Source organism: Trachypithecus francoisi, unplaced genomic scaffold, assembly GCF_009764315.1.
Source record: "Trachypithecus francoisi isolate TF-2019V2 unplaced genomic scaffold, Tfra_2.0 Lachesis_group2, whole genome shotgun sequence".
Classification (NCBI taxonomy): Eukaryota; Metazoa; Chordata; class Mammalia; order Primates; family Cercopithecidae; genus Trachypithecus; species Trachypithecus francoisi.
Genome location: NW_022681465.1, coordinates 48,799,737 through 48,821,728, shown reverse-complemented (window position 1 = coordinate 48,821,728; position 21,992 = coordinate 48,799,737). Strand labels below are relative to the sequence as shown.

General features: G+C 38.9%; 1 non-coding gene across 1 annotated transcript; it reads right to left on the bottom strand.

The window, feature by feature from the left end:
- Positions 1-107, bottom strand: LOC117066171. The gene has a single exon (XR_004430171.1). It is a non-coding gene; the product is annotated as a U6 spliceosomal RNA (small nuclear RNA).
- Positions 108-21,992: the final 21,885 nt, after the last annotated feature.

Genomic DNA, 21,992 nt, shown 5'->3' with positions numbered 1-21,992 from the left:
TTTTCAACGGAACACTTCATGAATCTGCATGTCATCCTTGCACAGGGGCCATGCTAATCTTCTCCGTATCATCCCAATTTCAGTATATGTGCTGCTGAAGTGAGCACAGTTCATTGTTGTATCTCCTACTGGAAGCATTTCTCCCTCAGGAACTAAGACTTTTAGGCCAGTAGAGCATAAGGTCATGGGAACAGGAAGCAAAACATTTTATTAGTGGGTCACGAGGAGTAATAGTGAATACATTCATTCCCGCTTCTGCCCCCTATTCCTGGACCCATGAGTCCTTGCTATGGAAGAAATAGCTCTATCTATATATTAGATGTTGATTCAGAGAATGTGCAGCCTTCTGGAGAATCTTGCCTGAGCACTGCAAAATATTACCACCTAGCTGGTGCTGTAACTAAGTTCTCCAAAGGCCATTCCACTGTTCTATCAAACAAATTGCTTCAGGATGGTGGGCAACATGATAAGGCCGATACATTCCATGAGCATGGACCCATTACCATACTTCTTTTGCTGTGAAGTGAGTTCCTTAATCAGAAGCAATGCTGTGTGGAATCTGTGGAATCCTGTGCCCGTGGAAAAGGAATTCTGTAAGTCCAGGATCACAGTTTTGGCAGAAGCATTGCATGCAAATCCATACTTAAGATAGTCTTGCTTACAGAGAAGAGGCATCAAAGAGCTCTTCAAGGATGCCAGGGCCTCCCTCACACATTTATTTCTCTCAGTACTGGTAAAAGTTTGTTTTATGAATCCTTCAGTGTAGGTGGATAGGTCTTATGTGACAATCTCCCTAAGCGTTTAAATGTCTTCCTCTACGTTATACCAAGGCAAGTCTGACATTTTCAGTTCACTTACTGTGAACCACCTTTTAGAACATGTTTCAGCCAACCAACTGAACAAATTCATAGTGCCCTTTCCAACTTTCTGAGCTGTAACACGAAATGCAGGCTATGCTCAGTGAGCCCATATCAATAAATTCAGCCTGATCTAACTTTATCTTCCTTCATTTCACACTGTTAGTGTTCATTCCCACACATGTTTCCTGGACTTCTGTCTGTACAAATTAGAAAACTCAAGCGGTTCCATTGAAGTGTAGTGAGCTCTCTCATGAATCACACTTTTTACCCTCACCTTTAGGGGCCTGCTGGGACTTGAGTCTATCTATAGGTCTAGAAACAAAGAGAGGTGGGTCTTAGGACAGTCAGCATTGTGTTGCATGGCCACTGTCTCGTGGGAGGCCATTAAACGTTCCTCAGGCAATGCACGGTTAATCTCAGACTGGATTAAAAAGGCTGATGCCACTGGTAGTAGGGAGGCCACTGACACTGGGGAATGGGGAGGCTGTTTCCACTGGGGATGGGGAGGCCATACCTTCTGAAGATGGAGAAGCCTCTTCCACTGGTAAAGAGACATCAGAATTTAGGGACACAATATCCTCAGCTTTGTCAAGATCTTCCCACACATCCTCATCCTAAATCTTATTCTTTCCCAATCAATGCCCACACTTTAACAGTAGACATTCAACAAGGCTGGGAATTTATAATCAATTAAATTGTAATTTAGTCTCGGGATGGTATTCTGCATTCGATTTTCAACCTAGCCCTTTGGCTATAGGAGATAAGGGTCTCCTTTAGGACACAGATAGAAACTCAGGTCATTTATGTGGTGCTTGAGCTGTGAATTTGAATCCCTGAGCTCATTCTTTCCCTTCACCACTTTGTCCAGCAACAGTGGAACAATCAGTCAATCTTATTCTATTGGTTAGTTTTCCAAAAAGGCTTGGAAGTACTGTATACACAGCCACTCAGCTTGTTGCTTCTTGGAAGTGGTTGATTAGGAGTGTTCCGTGCAGGTATTTTGTGTATCTGTGCTACCAGTTCATGCCATGGACTATCAGTGCTCCTATGTATATATTTATTATGAGGAATTGGCTCACATAATTATGAAGGCTGAGAAGTCTCATGATTTGGATCTGCATTCTACAAGGTGGAGACCCAGGAGAGTTAGTGGTATAGTTCCAGTGTGAGGCTAAAGACCAGGAGAACCAATGGTAGAGGTTTCAGCTGAAATGCAGGAGAAGAAAACAGTCTGACAGACAGTGAATTCTCCCTTACTTCACCTTTTGTGGTATTCAGGCCTCCAATGGATTGATGGAGGCCCACTCATATTGTGGAGGGCAACCTGCTTCACTTAGTCTACTGATTCAAATGTTAATCTCACCTATAAATGTCCTTACTGCCACACCCAGAACAGCTTCCAACCAAATACCTTGCACCATGTGTTCTAGTCAAGTGAACATATAAAATTAACCATCACTTTAGTGAGTTTTATTGAAACAAAGCCACACTTGTTCATTTCCATATTGTAATCTTTGGCTGTTTTCAAGCTATAACAGCAGAGCTGAGGAGTTGAAACAAAGACCATTTGGCCTGCAAAACCCAAAATATTTACTATCTGACCCTTTACAATAGAAAACTTTGCTCACCAATGTTCTAAGAGAGTGCTTTTAACATTTTAATATATGTGCAATCAACTGGGGATCTTGTTAAATTGTTGGTTCAGATTCAGTAGGTCATAGCCAAAATTCTCCATTACTATCATGCTTCTGGGTGACACCAGTGCTGCTAGACTGAAAACTGTATATTCTATTTCTCAGTTTTTGCTCTTTTCATAGTCCCTAACTATAATGCCTTAAACTCCTGCCTATGCAGATTCTCTTTAGGTTCATCAAACGTAAATCCTGCTACTTCTATTTATTCTCCAAACTATTTCATCTTATTGTGAACTCTTCTTCCTCATTGTACTTACTTTGTTTCAAATTTTTAGGCTTTGAATGTATTCTGTGTTCCCTAGCTGTTGCACTTTTTTTTTGAGACCAAATCTCACTCTTGTCCCCCAGGCTGGAGTGCGATGGCATAATCTTGGCTCACTGCAACCTACGCCTCCAGAGTTCAGCAATTCTCCTGCCTCAGTCTCCCAAGTAGCTAGGATTGCAGGCTCCTGCTATCACAACTGGCTGATTTTTGTATTTTTATTAGAGACAGGGTTTCACCATGTCGGCCAGGCTGGTCTCGAACTCCTGACCTCAGGTGATCCACCTGCCTTGGCCTCCCGCAGTGCTGGGATTATAGGCGCGAGCCACCACGCCAGGCCTGACTTTTTAATGTATGACTATCTTAGCTCCTTCAAAAGATTTAAAGTTTAGATATTCTGTTTTGAGACATCTATTACCTGTTATGCTTGCATAGTACCTAACATGTAGAAGGTATTCTCAAGATAGTTATTAAATTAATTACTGTTCCACACCTAGAGAGCATATAGTTAAATCAACAGTACATCATCGCAGTACGTGAAGTGATATTCTTAGTCATTGATACAGTTTCAGAATTAATTTATTTTTTCTCTTTAATAATTTCGATAAATTTCAGTGATAAGAATTATTCTTCTTCCTGAACAAAAGACAGTATTGAAGTAAAATACAAGTCTTTGGATTAATACATTAAATCAGGCTACGGAATTGAAATTTAAACTTGTCTCAAGCCTTGAGATGAAAAGTACACCTTAATTACGAACTGAAAATCTGCTTATTGTGCAAATTGCCTGGAGGCTGGAGAATTAGAAATGTAATGTTAATTTCACAAGTTTAATAATTTCATTTTCAGAATTTGATTGAAGAGGTATTGATAAATTGCAATAGCCAATCATGTATGAAAGTTTACAGACTATGAAAATGTTTTGTTTTGCCATTAAGAATCACACATTCCAGCTTTTGAAGAGAATTATGTGAGTAATTAAATAAGATGAGAAACTTCTGCTATCATAAAAATTAGCCAATTTACTTTGCTCTTCTTCTAATCAATTTAAAATTTCTACCTGAACTATTTTAGTATATTCCAAGAATAAAAGTAGTATGAATATGAAGCTGCTTTCAAGGAATCTTATAGATAGATATAAAAAGCAGTTATAAATGTCTGACATTTTATGAACTTTTGAGTTCCTTTTTTTTTTTTGAGATGGAGCCTCACTCTGTTGCCCAGGCTGGAGGGCAATGGCACAATCTGGGCTCACTGCAACCTCCGCCTCCCAGGTTCAAGCAATTCTCCTGCCGCAGTCTCTTGAGTAGCTGGGATTACAGGCACCCACCACCAAGCCTGGCTAATTTTCGTCTTTTTTTTTTTTTTAAGTAGAGATGGGGTTTCACAGTGTTGGCCAGGCTGGTCTTAAACTCCTGACCTCAAGTGATCAATCTATCTGCCTTGGCCTCCCAAAAGTTCTGGGATCACAGGCACGAGCCACCGCGCCTGGCCAACTTTTGAGTTCTTAAAGCAATATTCTTTATATACTTTACCTCAAAATAAATATAATAATTTCACTACTTAATAAATTTTGGACTTAATAAATGCAAATAAGTACCTTTCTAAAAATAAATGTTGTACCCAAGGAAACGTTATAAAGGAATTTCACATGTAAGTACTATATCAGGTTTGAATAAAGTATTGGAATTCTAAATATTTTCAGGTATGAATACATATTTTTCTGCTAATCAGCACATTACTTTTGTTTTTTAAGATTGATTTCTAAACTAATATTGTCATGTTAACAGCAACCAGGATCAGAGGGAAAAGAAGCAATGAGCCAACTTGGCACATCACAGTTTATCCACATGGTGGAGCCATGTGGCTAGATCCTGGAGACACCAATTTTATTATCCTCATCGTTTTGTAATAACTCATGATAAATCCAACCAACCAAATTTCGTCTTCCTGTGTGCAGTTTTCTCTGGTTCTCTTAGTTTAGTTCCTTATTATCTCGCACTGTAGAAGAGTGCAGCCTTAATCTATTCCAGTCTGTCTTTTATAGCAGTGATTTGCTAATCTTTGCTGCACATTGGTAACTCTGGGCAATTTTTACAAACCCTTGTGCTAAGGGCCCTACCTCAAGCTAATTGACCAGCAATCTGCAGAGTGGAGTCTGGACATTGGCACAAGTTTGAAGTCTCCATGTGTGATTCTGTCCTGAAAGCAAGGTTGTAAACCAGTGCATACTACCACTGTAGACACCTTTTTCAATTATAGATCTAATCACACCACTCTTCCAGTTAAAATTGTTCATTGGCTCCTTATCAACTCTAGGATAAAATCAACCTCATTAGCAAAGCAAACAATTCTGTTCAACATCTGACGTTTGCTTTTCTAGCATCACCGCCATCTTCCACCCCACAGCACATGCAGAGTTCCAGCCTAAAGAATTGCTTGCAGGCTTCTAAACTTACCAGGCATTTTCACAATTCCAGAATTACCTCATAACTTTAACAACTAATACACTAGGCACTCATTAATATTTATTGAATGACTAGATGAATACTGTAAAATGGCTTCCTCTTATTTAGGACACAGATGTTTATTTTTGTCAAACAACTCTCAAGTGTTTGCTTGCCTTTCGGTGGCTTAGAGTACAGAACGTGGCACCAGGTCAACCAACAGATGTTAACTATATTCTAAAGAAGACACTGTTTTCTGCAAACTTATTGAATTCAAAGGTAACATCAGAAACTTCCTTAGAAACAGCTGCTTTTACGTTGTACTTCTTTTCAATCTAAAATTCTCAACTCTAACATTTCTGTTTCAGTCAACAGAAAATGGACGGCCTGCACGTGGATGATGGTGTAGATATTCTTTTTAAATTAGTGGATCCTCGTATTCACTAGCTAGTCATTCAGAATCTTTGACTTTGTGATAGTTCTCATCCTAAAACTGCCAAGACCCTAACTGAACTGGATTTTCAAGAGTGACTATTATGGAAGAGTAAGTGATGTGACTTTAGCCAGGGCTGCCTTCTCCGTTAGGCACAGTAGGTGCAGTGCCTAGGAACCACAGTGCTTTTAGGCGCCCACGATTATGTTTTAATGTCCTTTAAGTTAGAAGGAAAAAAAAGACCCTTTGCATCAAAGAAAATGTTTTAACATAAAATAGTAATATAGTCATCTTTATGTCAATACAGTGATAAAATGCAATTTGTAATTCTGTTGTATTTTGGCCATGAAGGCAAAAGCAGCGAGGTCCCAGGAAAGTCATGTGGCCCTCATTTCAGAAAAATTAGGGAGGAGCCCTTCAGCCCTAAAATGTCTCCTCAGATGTGCCTGCCAGGTGATGTAATGATGATAGCAGGTAGTAAGTCAACTTGGTCTTTATTTTCAGACCATCACTATCTTGTCTCAGTATGGTTTCCCACCCCCTCCCCAGGAGAAGTAGAGTTAGTTGCTTGTACTCACATATCAAACAACTTTAGAATGTTCCTGTAATCATACCTTCAACCTGATTTTTCACTGTAGCATGTACCTTTCTTATATCCAAGTGAGTCACTTAGCATGTCAAAGCTACTCCTTTTGAACAGATATATCTTTTTTTAAATCTTTTTGTTTTTATTATACTTTAAGTTCTGGGATACATGTGCAGAACGTGCAGGTTTGTTACATAGGTATACACGTGCCATGGTGGTTTGCTGCACCCATCAACCCGTCATGTACATTAGGTATTTCTCCTAATGCTATCCCTCCCCTAGGTCCCTAGCCCCCAGTAGGCCCCGGTGTGTGACGTTCCCCTCCCTGTGTCCATGTGTTCTCATTGTTCAACTCCCACTTATGAGTGAGAACATGCAGTGTTTGGTTTTCTGTTCCTGTGTTAGTTTGCTGAGAATGATGGTTTCCAGCTTCATCCATGTCCCTGCAAAGGACATGAACTCATCCTTTTTTATGGCTGCATAGTATTCCATGGTATATATGTGCCACATTTTCTTTATCCAGTCTACCATTGATGGGCAGTTGGGTTGGTTCCAAGTCTTTGCTATTGTGAACAGTGCTGCAATAAAACATACGTGTCCATGTGTCTTTATAGTAGAATGATTTATAATCCTTTGGGTATGTACCCACCTGGGTTAAATGGTATTTCTGGTTCTAGATCTTTGAGGAATCACCACACTGTCTTCCACAATGATTGAACTAATTTACACTGCCACCAACAGTGTAAAAGGATTCCTATTTCTCCACATCCTCTCCAGCATCTGTTGTTTCCAGACTTTTTAATGATCACCATTCTAACTGGTGTGAGATGGCATCTCATTGTGGTTTTGATTTGCATTTATCTAATGACCAGTGATGATGAGCTTATTTTCTTATGTTTGCTGGCTGCATAAATGTCTTCTTTTGAGAAGTGTCTGTTCATATCCTTTGCCCACTTTTTGATGGGATTTTTTCTTTCTTTCTTTCTTTTTTTTTTTGTGTAAATTTGTTTAAGTTCCTTGTAGATTCTGGATATTAGCCCTTTGTCAGATGGATAGATGGCAAAAATTTTCTCCCATTCTATAGATTGCCTGTTCACTCTGCTGATAGTTTCTTTTGCTTTGCAGAAGCTCTTTAGTTTAATTAAATCCCATTTGTCAATATTGGCTTTTGTTGCCACTGCTTTTGGTGTTTTAGTCATGAAGTCTTTGCCCATGCCTATGTCCTGAATGATATTGCCTAGGTTTTCTTTTAGGGTTTATGGTTTTAAGTCTTAGGTTTAAGTCTTTAATCCATCTTGAGTTAATTTTTGTATAAGGTGTAAAGAAGGGGTCTAGTTTCAGTTTTCCGCATATGGCTAGCTAGTTTTCCCAACATCATTTATTAAATAGGGAATCCTTTCCCCATCGCTTGTTTTTGTCAGGTTTGTCAAAGATCAGATGGTTGTAGATATGTGGTGTTACTTCTGAGCCTCTGTTCTGTTCCATTGGTCTATTTACCGAACAGATATATCTTGATGTTCCGTTAATGGAAAGGTGCCAATAGTAGAAATGGGTATAGTAATAAAGATCATACTGACCTATCATTTATACTCAGATTTTCTTAGAATTAGTATTATCAAATGCCCTCTAGTGAAAGAAACTGTCAAAGTTTTCAAGTTTATAAAAATAAATGCTTTTGAAAATGTTACTCATTGCAAAGCGCTCACATGAACTGAGCACTTTTGATGTCAAAATTCATGATTAGAACATGGATGACATTTATGTACAATGCTTGCATGTGGATGATGGTGCAGATATTCAAAAACAAGTGGTTTTGCTTTTCTAATGTAAATTCAAATGTGCTGTTGAATTAACTAGTATTTCTATGACATTGAATAGGTTTAATATAATTCTTTATTAAAGATAAATAGTAAGCCCTACTGCCTGTATTGGTCATATCAGGGAATCCCTTTTCAGTGACAGTAATATTTTAAGATTGATGATCCTTGATAACTACAATGTGTTTAGAATACATTTCTTGGCTACACAGAGCATCTTTTTTAAAAAAACAAAACTTCAGTGTCATGTTCATAAATAGTAGGAATCTCTTAGCTGTGTGAGTTACGGCTCCCTGGATGGCATTCAAATTATGGACTTTAATAAGAACTCTTCTTTCTATCAAAAAATAAGTGAATGATATTGACATGGTTCGTTCATAATTTTAAAGTAAAGATAAACTCATAATTGTTTAAACTATTATTTTGGATATTACTTTGCTTGGTTTTCCCAGCTTCCTTCCCTTCTAGGATTAATAGACTACCTTTAGTAAAGATTGCTAATCATAGTACATTGTGTCCACAGTGATTAGTCCAGGGAGGAGGCACCAGACATATGTCATGCCAGTCAGACTCTTTCTTATGAATTTAAGCTTGAGTTAGAGGAATGAACCCTTCTATTTCAGATGGTAAAGATGTGAGGATATTAATTCAGCATTCACTAGTGGTAGTGATTCAGCCTTGGATTGAGAGTTTTAAGCAGACAGAGGAATAAAACACAGAGGGAACTAAAGAAAAGAAGACAAGAAACAGTGTTGAAAAGATTTTTAATGTCTGTAGTTCTAATTCCTGAGGTCCTCAAGAACCCTAATTTTTGTATTCTTGGTCTTGGTCATTTATGTACAATCTATGAACTGATCCAGTGTCCTTTACAAATATCTGCAAATACACCCGCCTCTTTTTTAAGACCCTCCTTATCTTTTTTTTTTTTTTTTTTTTATTTTTTATATACTTTAAGTTCTAGGGTACATGTGCATAACGTTTATATCATGTATAACTCCCCAATGCAATCCCTCCCTCCTCCCCCCTCCCCATGATAGGCCCCAGTGTGTGATTTCCCCTTCCCGAGTCCAAGTGATCTCATTGTTCAGTTCCCACCTATGAGTGAGAACATGCGGTGTTTGGTTTTCTCTTCTTGTGATAGTTTGCTAAGAATGATGGTTTCCAGCTGCATCCATGTCCCTACAAAGGCGCAAACTCATCCTTTTTGATGGCTGCATAGTATTCCATGGTGTATATGTGCCACATTTTCTTAATCCAGTCTGTCACAGATGGACATTTGGGTTGATTCCAAGTCTTTGCTATTGTGAATAGTGCCGCAATAACATACGTGTGCATGTGTCTTTGTAGTAGAGTATTTATAATCCTTTGGGTATATACCCAGTAGTGGGATGGCTGGGTCATATGGTACATCTAGTTCTAGATCCTTGAGGAATCGCCATACTGTTTTCTAATGGTTGAACTAGTTTACAATCCCACCAACAGTGTAAAAGTGTTCCTATTTCCCACATCCTCTCCAACATCTATTGTTTCCTGACTTCTTAATGATTGCCATTCTAACTGGTGTGAGATGGTATCTCATTGTGGTTTTGATTTGCATTTCTCTGATGGCCAGTGATGACGAGCATTTTTCATGTGTCTGTTGGCTGTATGGATGTCTTCTTTTGAGAAATGTCTGTTCATATCCTTTCCCCACTTTTTGATGGGGTTGTTTGTTTTTTCTTGTATATTTGTTGAGTTCTTTGTAGATTCTGGATATTAGCCCTTTGTCAGATGAGTAGGTTGCAAAAATTTTCTCCCATTCTGTAGGTTGCCTGTTCACTCTGATGGTAGTTTCTTTTGCTGTGCAAAAGCTCTTTAGTTTAATGAGATCCCATTTGTCAATTTTGGCTTTTGCTGCCGTTGCTTTTGGTGTTTTAGACATGAAGTCCTTGCCCATGCCTATGTCCTGAATGGTACTACCTAGATTTTCTTCTAGGGTTTTTATGGTATTAGGTCTAACATTTAAGTCTCTAATCCATCTTGAATTAATTTTCGTATAAGGGGTAAGGAAAGGATCCAGTTTCAGCTTTCTACTTGTGGCTAGCCAATTTTCCCAGCACCATTTATTAAATAGGGAATCCTTTCCCCATTTCTTGTTTTGTCAGGTTTGTCAAAGATCAGATGGCTGTAGATGTGTGGTATTATTTCTGAGGACTCTGTTCTGTTCCACTTGTCTATTTCTCTGTTGTGGTACCAGTACCATGCTGTTTTGGTTACTGTAGCCTTGTAGTATAGTTTGAAGTCAGGTAGCGTGACGCCTCCAGCTTTGTCCTTTTGACCTAGGATTGTCTTGGCAATGCGGGCTCTTTTTTGGTTCCATATGAACTTTAAAGCAGTTTTTTCCAATTCTGTGAAGAAACTCATTGGTAGCTTGATGGGGATGGCATTGAATCTATAAATAACCTTGGGCAGTATGGCCATTTTCACGATATTGATTCTTCCTATCCATGAGCATGGTATGTTCTTCCATTTGTTTGTGTCCTCTTGATTTCACTGAGCAGTGGTTTGTAGTTCTCCTTGAAGAGGTCCTTTACATCCCTTGTAAGCTGGATTCCTAGGTATTTTATCTCTTTGAAGCAATTGTGAATGGAAGTTCATTCCTGATTTGGCTCTCTGCTTGTCTGTTACTGGTGTATAGAATGCTTGGGATTTTTGCACATTAATTTTGTATCCTGAGACTTTGCTGAAGTTGCTTATCAGCTTAAGGAAATTTTGGGCTGAGACGATGGGGTTTTCTAAATATACAATCATGTCATCTGCAAACAGGGACAATTTGACTTCTTCTTTTCCTAACTGGATACCCTTGATTTCTCTCTTGCCTGATTGCCCTAGCCAGAACTTCCAACACTATGTTGAATAGGAGTGGTGAGAGAGGGCATCCCTGTCTTGTGCCAGTTTTCAAAGGGAATTTTTCCAGTTTTTGCCCATTCAGTATGATATTAGCTGTGGGTTTGTCGTAAATAGCTCTTATTATTTTGAGGTACGTTCCATCAATACCGAATTTATTGAGCGTTTTTAGCATAAAGGGCTGTTGAATTTTGTCAAAAGCCTTTTCTGCATCTATTGAGATAATCATGTGGTTCTTGTCTTTGGTTCTGTTTATATGCTGGATTACGTTTATTGATTTGCGAATGTTGAACCAGCCTTGCATCCCAGGGATGAAGCCCACTTGATCATGGTGGATAAGCTTTTTGATGTGCTGCTGAATCCGTTTTGCCAGTATTTATTGAGAATTTTTGCATCGATGTTCATCAGGGATATTGGTCTAAAATTCTCTTTTTTGTTGTGTCTCTGCCAGGCTTTGGTATCAGGATGATGTTGGCCTCATAAAATGAGTTAGGGAGGATTCCCTCTTTTTCTATTGATTGGAATAGTTTCAGAAGGAATGGTACCAGCTCCTCCTTGTACCTCTGGTAGAATTCAGCTGTGAATCCATCTGGTCCTGGACTTTTTTTTTGGGTAGGCTATTAATTGTTGCCTCAATTTCAGAGCCTGTTATTGGTCTATTCAGGGATTCAACTTCTTCCTGGTTCAGTCTTGGGAGAGTGTAAGTGTCCAGGAAATTATCCATTTCTTCTAGATTTTCTAGTCGATTTGCGTAGAGGCATTTATAGTATTCTCTGATGTTGTTTGTATTTCTGTGGGGTTGGTGGTGATATCCCCTTTATCATTTTTTATTGCGTCTATTTGATTCCTCTCTCTTTTCTTCTTTATTAGTCTTGCTAGCGGTCTGTCAATTTTGTTGATCTTTTCAAAAAACCAACTCCTGGATTCATTGATTTTTTGAGGGTTTTTTTGTGACTCTATCTCCTTCAGTTCTGCTCTGATCTTAGTTATTTCTTGCCTTCTGCTAGCTTTTGAGTGTTTGCTCTTGCCTCTCTAGTTCTTTTAATTGTGATGTTAAAGTGTCAATTTTAGATCTTCCTCCTGCTTTCTCTTGTGGGCATTTAGTGCTATAAATTTCCCTCTACACACTGCTTTAATGTGTCCCAGAGATTCTGGTATGTTGTATCTTTGTTCTCATTGGTTTCAAAGAACATCTTTATTTCTGCTTTCATTTCGTTATGTACCCAGTAGTCATTCAGGAGCAGGTTATTCAGTTTCCATGTAGTTGAGCGTTTTTGATTGAGTTTCTTAGTCCTGAGTTCTAGTTTGATTGCACTGTGGTCTGAGAGACAGTTTGTTATAATTTCTGTTCTTGTACATTTGCTGAGGAGTGCTTTACTTCCAATTATGTGGTCAATTTTGAATAAGTGCGATGTGGTGCTGAGAAATGTATATTCTGTTGATTTGGGGTGGAGAGTTCTATAGATGTCTATTAGGTCCGCTTGGTGCAGAGATGAGTTCAATTCCTGGATATCCTTGTTAACTTTCTGTCTCGTTGATCTGTCTAATGTTGACAGTGGAGTGTTGAAATCTCCCATTATTATTGTATGGGAGTCTAAGTCTCTTTGTAGGTCTCTAAGGACTTGCTTTATGAATCTGGGTGCTCCTGTATTGGTGCATATATATTTAGGAGAGTTAGCTCTTCCTGTTGAATTGATCCCTTTACCATTATGTAATGGCCTTCTTTGTCTCTTTTGATCTTTGATGGTTTAAAGTCTGTTTTATCAGAGACTAGGATTGCAACCCCTGCTTTTTTTTGTTCTCCATTTGCTTGGTAGATCTTCTCCATCCCTTTATTTTGAGCCTATGTATGTCTCTGCATGTGAGATGGGTCTCCTGAATACAGCAGACTGATGGGTCTTGACTCTTTATCCAGTTTGCCAGTCTGTGTCTTTTATTGGAGCATTTAGTCCATTTACATTTAAGGTTAATATTGTTATGTGTGAACCTGATCCTGTCATTATGATATTAACTGGTTATTTTGCTCATTAGTTGATGCAGTTTCTTCCTAGCCTCGATGGTCTTTACATTTTGGCATGTTTTTGCAATGGCTGGTACCGGTTGTTCCTTTCCATGTTTAGGGCTTCCTTCAGGGTCTCTTGTAAGGCAGGCCTGGTGGTGACAAAATCTCTAAGCATTTGCTTATCTGTAAAGGATTTTATTTCTCCTTCACTTATGAAACTTAGTTTGGCTGGATATGAATTCTCGGTTCAAATTCTTTTCTTTAAGAACGTTGAATATTGGCCCCCACTCTCTTCGGCTTGTAGAGTTTCTGCCGAGAGATCTGCTGTTAGTCTGATGGGCTTCCCTTTGTGGGTAACCCGACCTTTCTCTCTGGCTGCCCTTAAGATTTTTTCCTTCATTTCAACTTTGGTGAATCTGGCAATTATGTGTCTTGGAGTTGCTCTTCTGGAGGAGTATCTTTGTGGCGTTCTCTGTATTTCCTGAATTTGAATGTTGGCCTGCCTACTAGGTTGGGGAAGTTCTCCTGGATGATATCCTGAAGAGTGTTTTCCAACTTGGTTCCATTTTCCCCCTCACTTTCAGGCACCCCAATCAGACGTAGATTTGGTCTTTTTACATAATCCCATACTTCTTGCAGGCTTTGTTCATTTCTTTTTCTTCTTTTTTCTTTTGTTTCTCTTCTCGCTTCATTTCATTCATTTGATCTTCAATCGCTGATACTCTTTCTTCCAGTTGATCGAGTCGGTTACTGAAGCTTGTGCATTTGTCACGTATTTCTCGTGTCATGGTTTTCATCTCTGTCATTTCGTTTATGATCTTCTCTGCATTAATTAGTCTAGCTGTCAATTCTTCCACTTTTTTTCAAGATTTTTAGTTTCTTTGCGCTGGGTACGTAATTCCTCCTTTAGCTCTGAGAAGTTTGATGGACTGAAGCCTTCTTCTCTCATCTCGTCCAAGTCATTCTCTGACCAGCTTTGATCCGTTGCTGGCGATGGGCTGCGCTCCTTTGCAGGGGAGATGCGCTCTTATTTTTTGAATTTCCAGCTTTTCTGCCCTGCTTTTCCCCATCTTTGTGTTTTTATCTGTCTCTGGTCTTTGATGATGGTGACGTACTGATGGGGTTTTGGTATAGGTGTCCTTCCTGTTTGATAGTTTTCCGTCTGACAGTCAGAAGGACTGTCTGTGGTCTGTTGGAGATTGCTTGAGGTCCACTCCAGACCCTGTTTGCCTGGGTATCAGCAGCAGAGGTTGCCAAAGATAGAATATTGCTGAGCAGCGAGTGTACCTGTCTGATTCTTCCTTTGGAAGTTTCCTCTCAGGGATGACTCCACCCTGTGAGGTGTGGGGTGTCAGACTGCCCCTAGTGGGGGATGTCTCCCAGTTAGGCTACTCAGGGGTCAGGGACCCACCTGAGCAGGCAGTCTGTCCGTTCTCGGATCTCAACCTCCGCGTTGGGAGATCCACGGCTCTCCCCAAAGCTGTCAGACAGAGTCGTTCGCCTCTGCACCGCCCCCGCTGCTTTCCCTATTGGACCTCAGCTGTGGGCTGTCCCCAGAGGTGGAGTCTACAGAGACAGGCAGGTTTCCTTGAGCTGCTGTGAGCTCCACCCAGTTCGAGCTTCCCAGCGGCTTTGTTTACCTACTTAAGCCTCAGCAATGGCGGGCGCCCCTCCCCCAGCCTCGCTGCTGCCTGCGTATAGATCGCCGCAGACGGCTGTGTTAGCAGTGAGGGAGGCTCCGTGGGCGTGGGACCCTCCCGCCTGGTGTGGGATATATTCTCCTGGTGTGCCTGTTTCCTTAAAGCGCAGTATTGGGGTGGGAGTTACGCGATTTTCCAGGTGTTATGTGTCTCAGTTCCCCTGGCTAGGAAAACGGATTTCCTTTCCCCTTGCGCTTCCAGGTGAGGCGATGCCTCGCCCTGCTTCAGCTCACGCTGGTCAGGCTGCAGCAGCTGACCCGCACCGATTGTCCGGCACTCCCTAGAGAGATGACCCCAGTACCTCAGTTGAAAATGCAGAAATCACCGGTCTTCTGTGTTACTCGCGCTGGGAGTTGGAGACTGGAGCTGTTCCTATTCGGCCATCTTGCTCCGCCCCCCCGGCAGTCAAGACCCTCCTTATCTTAAGCTTACATTGATCCATTCCTTTAAGTAGAATGCTTTAATATATTAACTAAGGATGAAACTTCAAACATGTTGTTAACTGGTAGAAAAATTTGAGGATAATGGAATTATAGGATTAAATGAGATAATATATATCAAACATTCACACTTGATCTCAGTCAAAAGATCAAGAAGTGATTTTTTTTTTTTTTTTTTAAATGAGACATCACACTAGGCTGGACTCAAACTCCTGGTCTCAAGAGCTCCTCCCCTGAGTAGCTAGGACTATAGGTGCACACTACTGTGCTCAGCTTTTTTTTTCTTTTTCTTAAAGATGGAAAGACAGACTTTATTCAAGGGGGACTGACAGAAATAGATATAGGAACCACTACAATGGGGTCTTACAGTGGGGGAGAGAGATTAGATTCCTCAAATATTTGATCACTGTCTGGTATATATTAATTTTTAAAAAGTTATTTTAAAATGATTATCTTTCTTAGTTACTTGTACAAACATGCTTTGATTATTAAATTATTTCTGGACTCTCAGTTTCACAAAACAAAAGCAAACTGGAGTACATTTTCAACTTTACAACATAAGTAGCCATTCAAATAATGGGAACCTATCTAGGGCCATCCATAGGGTGTGCAGAGTACAGGGCAAAACTTTTTTGTCAGGCTCCTGTCTATGTGGTTAATTTGATTTTAAAATGTGTTATGAAATTCACAGGCCCATGTGAGTGACAGTGATATGTTGATGGTGATTTAGAATAATAAATTGAGAAGGGATTATTTGTAGTGTCTGCCAAAAACTGTGAAGATTCTGAAAGTTTACCCTAATGCAATCTAACAAGTTAGTTTGTTACATATCAAGAATACTGGCAAAAAACAGGAGACTCCTGGGTCAGAGACAAAGGATTTAATTGCTCACAGTACAGCAAAAAGCATGAGCATCCCCATATTTGCATTGGTTCTCCTTGCTAAGTATCAGGGCTTGATGAAGTGGGCTAAGATGACACCTGTACATGCAGGGAGTTGCATTAAAGTAGGGGTCCCAAGGGTCCAGGACTCTCTGAGCAAGCTAGAAAATGTTGTAGCAAGTAGCAAATCATTCAGACCCCTCCTGCTACAAACCTGGAATCTTACTGTGGTCACTTTGACCTACTTAGTGCCTATGTGCCCCTGATCAGTAACAGGGAATGGATAAAACTAGTAATCTGGCACACAGAGCAAGAATGTACAAGCCTGATCAGGCCCATGGCAGATGACATTTTCTAGTAGTATACAGGCATTACCTTTTCCTGTTCAGGTACAGGAGCCCACTCTTCTTTATTGTAAAATGTACCATTCCTGGCTAATTTTGTATTGCTTACTCAAAGAAAAAGGCATTAACATTGTTATTACTCATAAGGTCATGGCTTGCTGGAACCTGCTTATTTTGAAAAATATAGATCTTGCTTCTGCAGTTCCCTAATACCATTTATTTAATTCTGGTTACATGATTGCTCATGACTTTGCATCATCCATAGTGCCTTCCATGATTACTGCCCCCCAAAGACTCTCTTTAGTATTGTTACTACGTTTTGTTGATGATGAACAGAAATGTAAACTTACCCAGACTATGCAGAAACATGTGAACAACAATTCATTCTCCATTCATGTTAAATTTCTCATTTTAAATTTTAATGCATAAGCATAGAACAACATGACTTCCAACCATGTTTTCTCTTGAACTCCTTAGGCTATAATCACTGCATACCTAAAATATGATCTTCTTAAAAGTTGACTCTCTCTTCCTTCTATACACTGCCACCAGAGGAGAGAATAGGTGAGGAGTTTGAGGGGAAGGGGGATGGGATAGGGAAAGAATGGTCCAATTTGTGTGAGGAATTCCATCTTACAAAAGCATGGCATTACCACAGTGATCAATAGCCAGAGTAGATACAGATCCAAAGGCCTTAGAGTAGATAATATCACCAAACGCCAGAGAATGGGGCATGGAGCCTGAAGAAGGGGTAAGTATCTGCCACAGGAATGGCCAAGGGTGCATTGGGTAAAGAATACTCTTCAGTGCTGGATCAAAAGTGGTACTATGGTCAGAACAAAGATGAGTGTGGGCCCATGTTCTAGACCACACACTCAGATCAAGCTCAAGTTTTAGCAGTAGATTCTTTGTAGCCTGAACTTGTCTTACATTGATAAGAGAGTCGGCCAACATCTGCTGCTTGTTGGTTCCATTCTGAAAACTCAGTCTTGTGTGGTCCCACAAAAAGAAATGCTGTGCTGACTATTGGGAGTTACCAGTCTTCAGTCTGCTCTCTTGGATTAGAGGCCAGGCAGGGGTCTCAGGACAATCCCATCTGCATGAGCCCTAGGACTACATGGGCATTTGGTAGAACCCATGTCTTGGAAAAGAGGGTTGGAGAAATACCTTAGTGGAGAAATAGAGAATGAAGACCTTGTGTTTTATGATCTGAGCTTGGAGAACCCTGCTTGGATGGCACTGCTGGTCTAGCCACTACCAGGCATAGAGGAGGCTATAGAAAATGTAGAGAAAAACACTCCAAAGTGTGAGATCCTTCTAGAACTGGAAATATGCAGGCCTATGTACTATAGTCTGAATGCTTTTGTCCCCCAAAAATTCAAAGATGGAAACCTAGTCTCCAATGTGATGGTGTCAGGAGGTGGGGCCCTTTGGGAGGCAATTAGGTCATGGGGGCTCCTCAGTATCCAGATAAAAGGTTACTGTACTTATAAAAGAGATGCTATGAGGCTTGTTCCTTCCCTGTTCCACCACATGAAGACACAGCTAGAAGATGCCATCTATGAGGGAATGGGACTTCACCAGACACTGAATCTGCTGATGCCTTGATCTTAAACTGTTCACCTTACAGAACTGTGAGTAATAAGTTTCTGTTGTTTATAAAATACCCTGTATGTGGTATTTTGTTATAGCAGTTTAAACAGACTAAGACATTGTGCCTATCCAACATCTGAGACCACCATTTTAACATTTCAATTCCTACTTTTCATGTTTTTAAACTTTTAGACTTGAAAATCAATTTCATTTGTTTATTCTTTGCTCTCTTTCATCTTTCAAAATATTGCACCACTCAGAATTTAATATTAATTGAAAATGTTTTTTTTAAATGTCAATAATTCCCAAAGATACTATATTTAACCTGGGAAAACAAAAGACATTCTATGTCATTGGGATGAGAATTGAATCAGCATCAGAAACTACACTCAACAGATAGTGCTTCAATGTTTCCCACACTCCTGTTTAAATATGTATACTTAATACTTCTATTTTCTAATTTTATTTGGATGACTCAACTAATCTGTAGTTGCTAATTAAAATAATTCTGTGGTTAATAAGTAAAATTTGCGTATAATAGATGTATTAGCCTATCAAATTATTAGACAAACTTTTGTTTTTATAGAAGTTTGTTGTGATCATCCCCATTATTATATTTGCTCCTCACAATAAGCTAATAGGTAGATAAAGGCCAAATAAATAGCTGGCTTTAATAGATAAGGAAATTAAGGTGAGGGACTTAACGTTGTCAACGGTTATATATTTGATGTCACAGTCATGAACAGAACTGGGCTTGCTTGATCTTGCAGATCAAGACTCATCTGATGCTCTTGTGCTTCCAGCAACTACCATGTTCTTTCCCCAGGCATACCTATCATGATTAAGATAATATTTATTCTGAGTCTTTTAGAAGTTTATCATGTCAAAAAAAATAACATGTCATTTTTCTTTCCTTCTTGATGCCTCTGTTGCTTCAAGGTAATATAGTTTTAATATTCAATAGTGAATATTAAATACATCTCTTACACATGATATATGACAATAAATCCATATTCTGCATTCAGAGTTGTACTGTTACTCAACATTGTGATATATGTGTCAATGCAGAGAACACAATGGATTGGATCCTTCTGCCAGTCACCTTTTAACTACCTAAATTTCACAGCTTCTCAGGGATGCAGGCAGAAGAATCTTGCTGCATGTCAGATTGGATGCCCCCATGTCCCTTTCTTAATTCCGAATAAAGAACAAAAAAATTAGTATCCTTGTGTGGTTGGTAACTGAAAAGCAGTACAGTTTTCCCCATTTTCAAAAGAAGTGATGCTTTCATAACCTGCCCCTAGGGTTCCAATAGGGCTTCCTGTCATTCTACAAGATCCCAGGGAACTGATAGGTTCATAATGATTGCTTAAGTGTGCAGCTGACATTATAAAGTTAGGGGATAGTGCAGCATAGTGGGGAACAGCAAGAGTTCTGGAGTTAGATGAAACTAGGCTGATTCTTACTTTGGTGTTTACTACTTGGGTGATGTGGTCAAGTCTTGTACCCACATCAACATGGTTTTTTTTAAACCAGAATTTCCCAAATGAAAATCATTTAATATTCTTCTTGAAATGACTTGAAACTGGTTTCTCTGACAGTAGACTTTTACCATCAAAATCTCTAAGGTTCTAACATGATTTTATGATAGCCCATGTTCATCTATAGATGGTTGAGGGAGAAGTAAGTTCAATGAGTTCCAGGAACAGAAATCCCACATTTTACACCAGTCCTTTCTAGTTCTTTGTTTTCTTTCTTTTTTGATGATATAAGTTCAGTTTCAAAAATACTTTTTCACAATATCTAATGTAATACATAGGAAAAAGAGATGTGGCAGGCAATAGACTATGGTACAAAAAAGTAGATGTAAAACCCTTTTATAAAAAACTTAAAAAAAATAAATCATGTTCTTGAACTTCAAGGCCTCTCAGAGAAATGGTGCTGCTTGCCAAAGTCCTCTGCAGAAGTGTATGTGGTAAAAGTGTTACAGGTCCAGTCTGTTTTTATGGCCTTGTTCCTTCCTTCCTTCTCCATCACAACTACCACAGATAATTATTAAATTATATCTGAATTTATTAAAAGATTGAAGAAAACAAAAAGCAATGGAGAAAGAATTGTAAATGAGAGTGACATGGCTTTCCTGTGGTCCAAAGGGAAAGTGTCCCCAAATTTCTACCTTTCCTGCAAGGCCTCTTAGGAAGGTGTCCCAATTTCTAACCTCATTCTATCATCAGGTTTGTAAGAGTTTCTCCTTGTCAGGTTCTTTATCTACTGTTAGAAATTTTATTTCCTATCCACAAATTAGTCTTACTCTAGAATTTATTTCCCTCCCTCCTGGAAGTATATTCTCCCAGTATGAGTTGGAATAATTTCATGGGGGCTCAAGAAGGACAGTGCAGATTCGGCATTCACACTCCAAATCTTAGAGAAAGGTCTAGAATGGGTGTGGCCTTGACAAGCCTCATCTCTAAAAGTCTCTCCAATGGTGTGAGTTGCAGATGGGTATCTTTAATCTTAGCATTCAGTGGGTAAGCTGTTGGATTACACACACACACACACACACAGTCTCTCACACACACACTCACACACACACACACACACCCCAACACAAATGCATACACATCTCTCTTCTGGGCAAATAATGTTCAGGGACAGGAAAGACTAAATCCATAAGGAAGAAGAGAAACAAGTTTGTTCCCTATAATTTTCAAGGCCACTATTATCCTTGCTCTGGTGGTGGTATAACATTTTTTTTTTTCATTTACTTCCTCATTTCCAAATTGCATCTCATAAGGCTACTGGGTATAAAGTAAATAACCAGTTCAAGTGTCTCATTATACCTGCTTTCTTAGCTGTATGTGACCAAACCAAAGTGTATACATTATTGCTCTTAAATAATACACCATTCTCTTTTCTGATACTGGTGGCAGACGTTAGTGAAGAGGCAAGGAGCGGGGGGAATAGATTTTATTTTTCTAGTAAACAATTATAGAACTGAATTTCTTTGCTTAATGTACATATGGGGGTAATGTTTGAAGTAATGGTCAAATAAAATTTGTTTTTCAGGATTAGAAGATAAAGACACTGTGGGCTTCTTTATAAAAGTAACTGCTAAGCTTGATATGGAATTTTGGCTCTGCAACTAGACCTCACCTAACACAAATGTAGCAAAGAGATAGACCAATTATATGCACTTTCTTAAAGGATAAACTTTTGTTTAATGATAGATTTAATTATTGATAAAGAAGTAATGGGTTGAGACTATCAAAGTCTAGAGATTGTCTATGAATCTGTTATATTGAAGAATATTTATTTTTCATTCTTCTTGTAACTTTTCCTTTTATAGAAATATTACTGTTTAATTTGTTTACTTTTTTACACGCAAAAACATGGAAAGAGCAAGGACATTGACTGGCTGGCAAATGTTAGGGCAAAAGTTAGATATAATTATAGCTTCAGATGATGTCTAATTTTCCTGTAGCAAGCAGCACAAATCCCTGAAATCAGGACCAAATGAAATCTAAATTTTATACTTGGCCATGGAGATATAACGCTCCTTTGATATTATATCATCCGTTAAACCTTTTAAAAATGTTACATAAAATGTAGCTAAATTTGAGATTTTCATCTTTAGTCTTTTATTCTGGATGAAGATCAGATATAAAGTTGAATTTTTATTTTTTACTCAGCTATTGATTTTAGAAATTTATATTTCTTGTCATTCAGTGTGAGATAAATGAATGCATATTTATCATATCTTTTCTTGCATTAATATATTTTTTTGTATGTGGAAAACTCTTGTCCTTCAGTGATATATATCCTGACTGCATATAATTTTGAGTGTTTTTCACATAACATTCTTAAATTTTAACTCTCTGGTCTAGTAGTTTACATATTCCAGGAAGATGTTATTTTAAATGGTTTGGCCTTATTTATGGGTTGAAATGGGTGGGTTTCTGGTACAAAGTAAATCACTCACAGATATATCTTGTAAAAAGGAATAAAATACTAAAATCAAGTATCCAAGCCTATACCCTATGCTGTTCA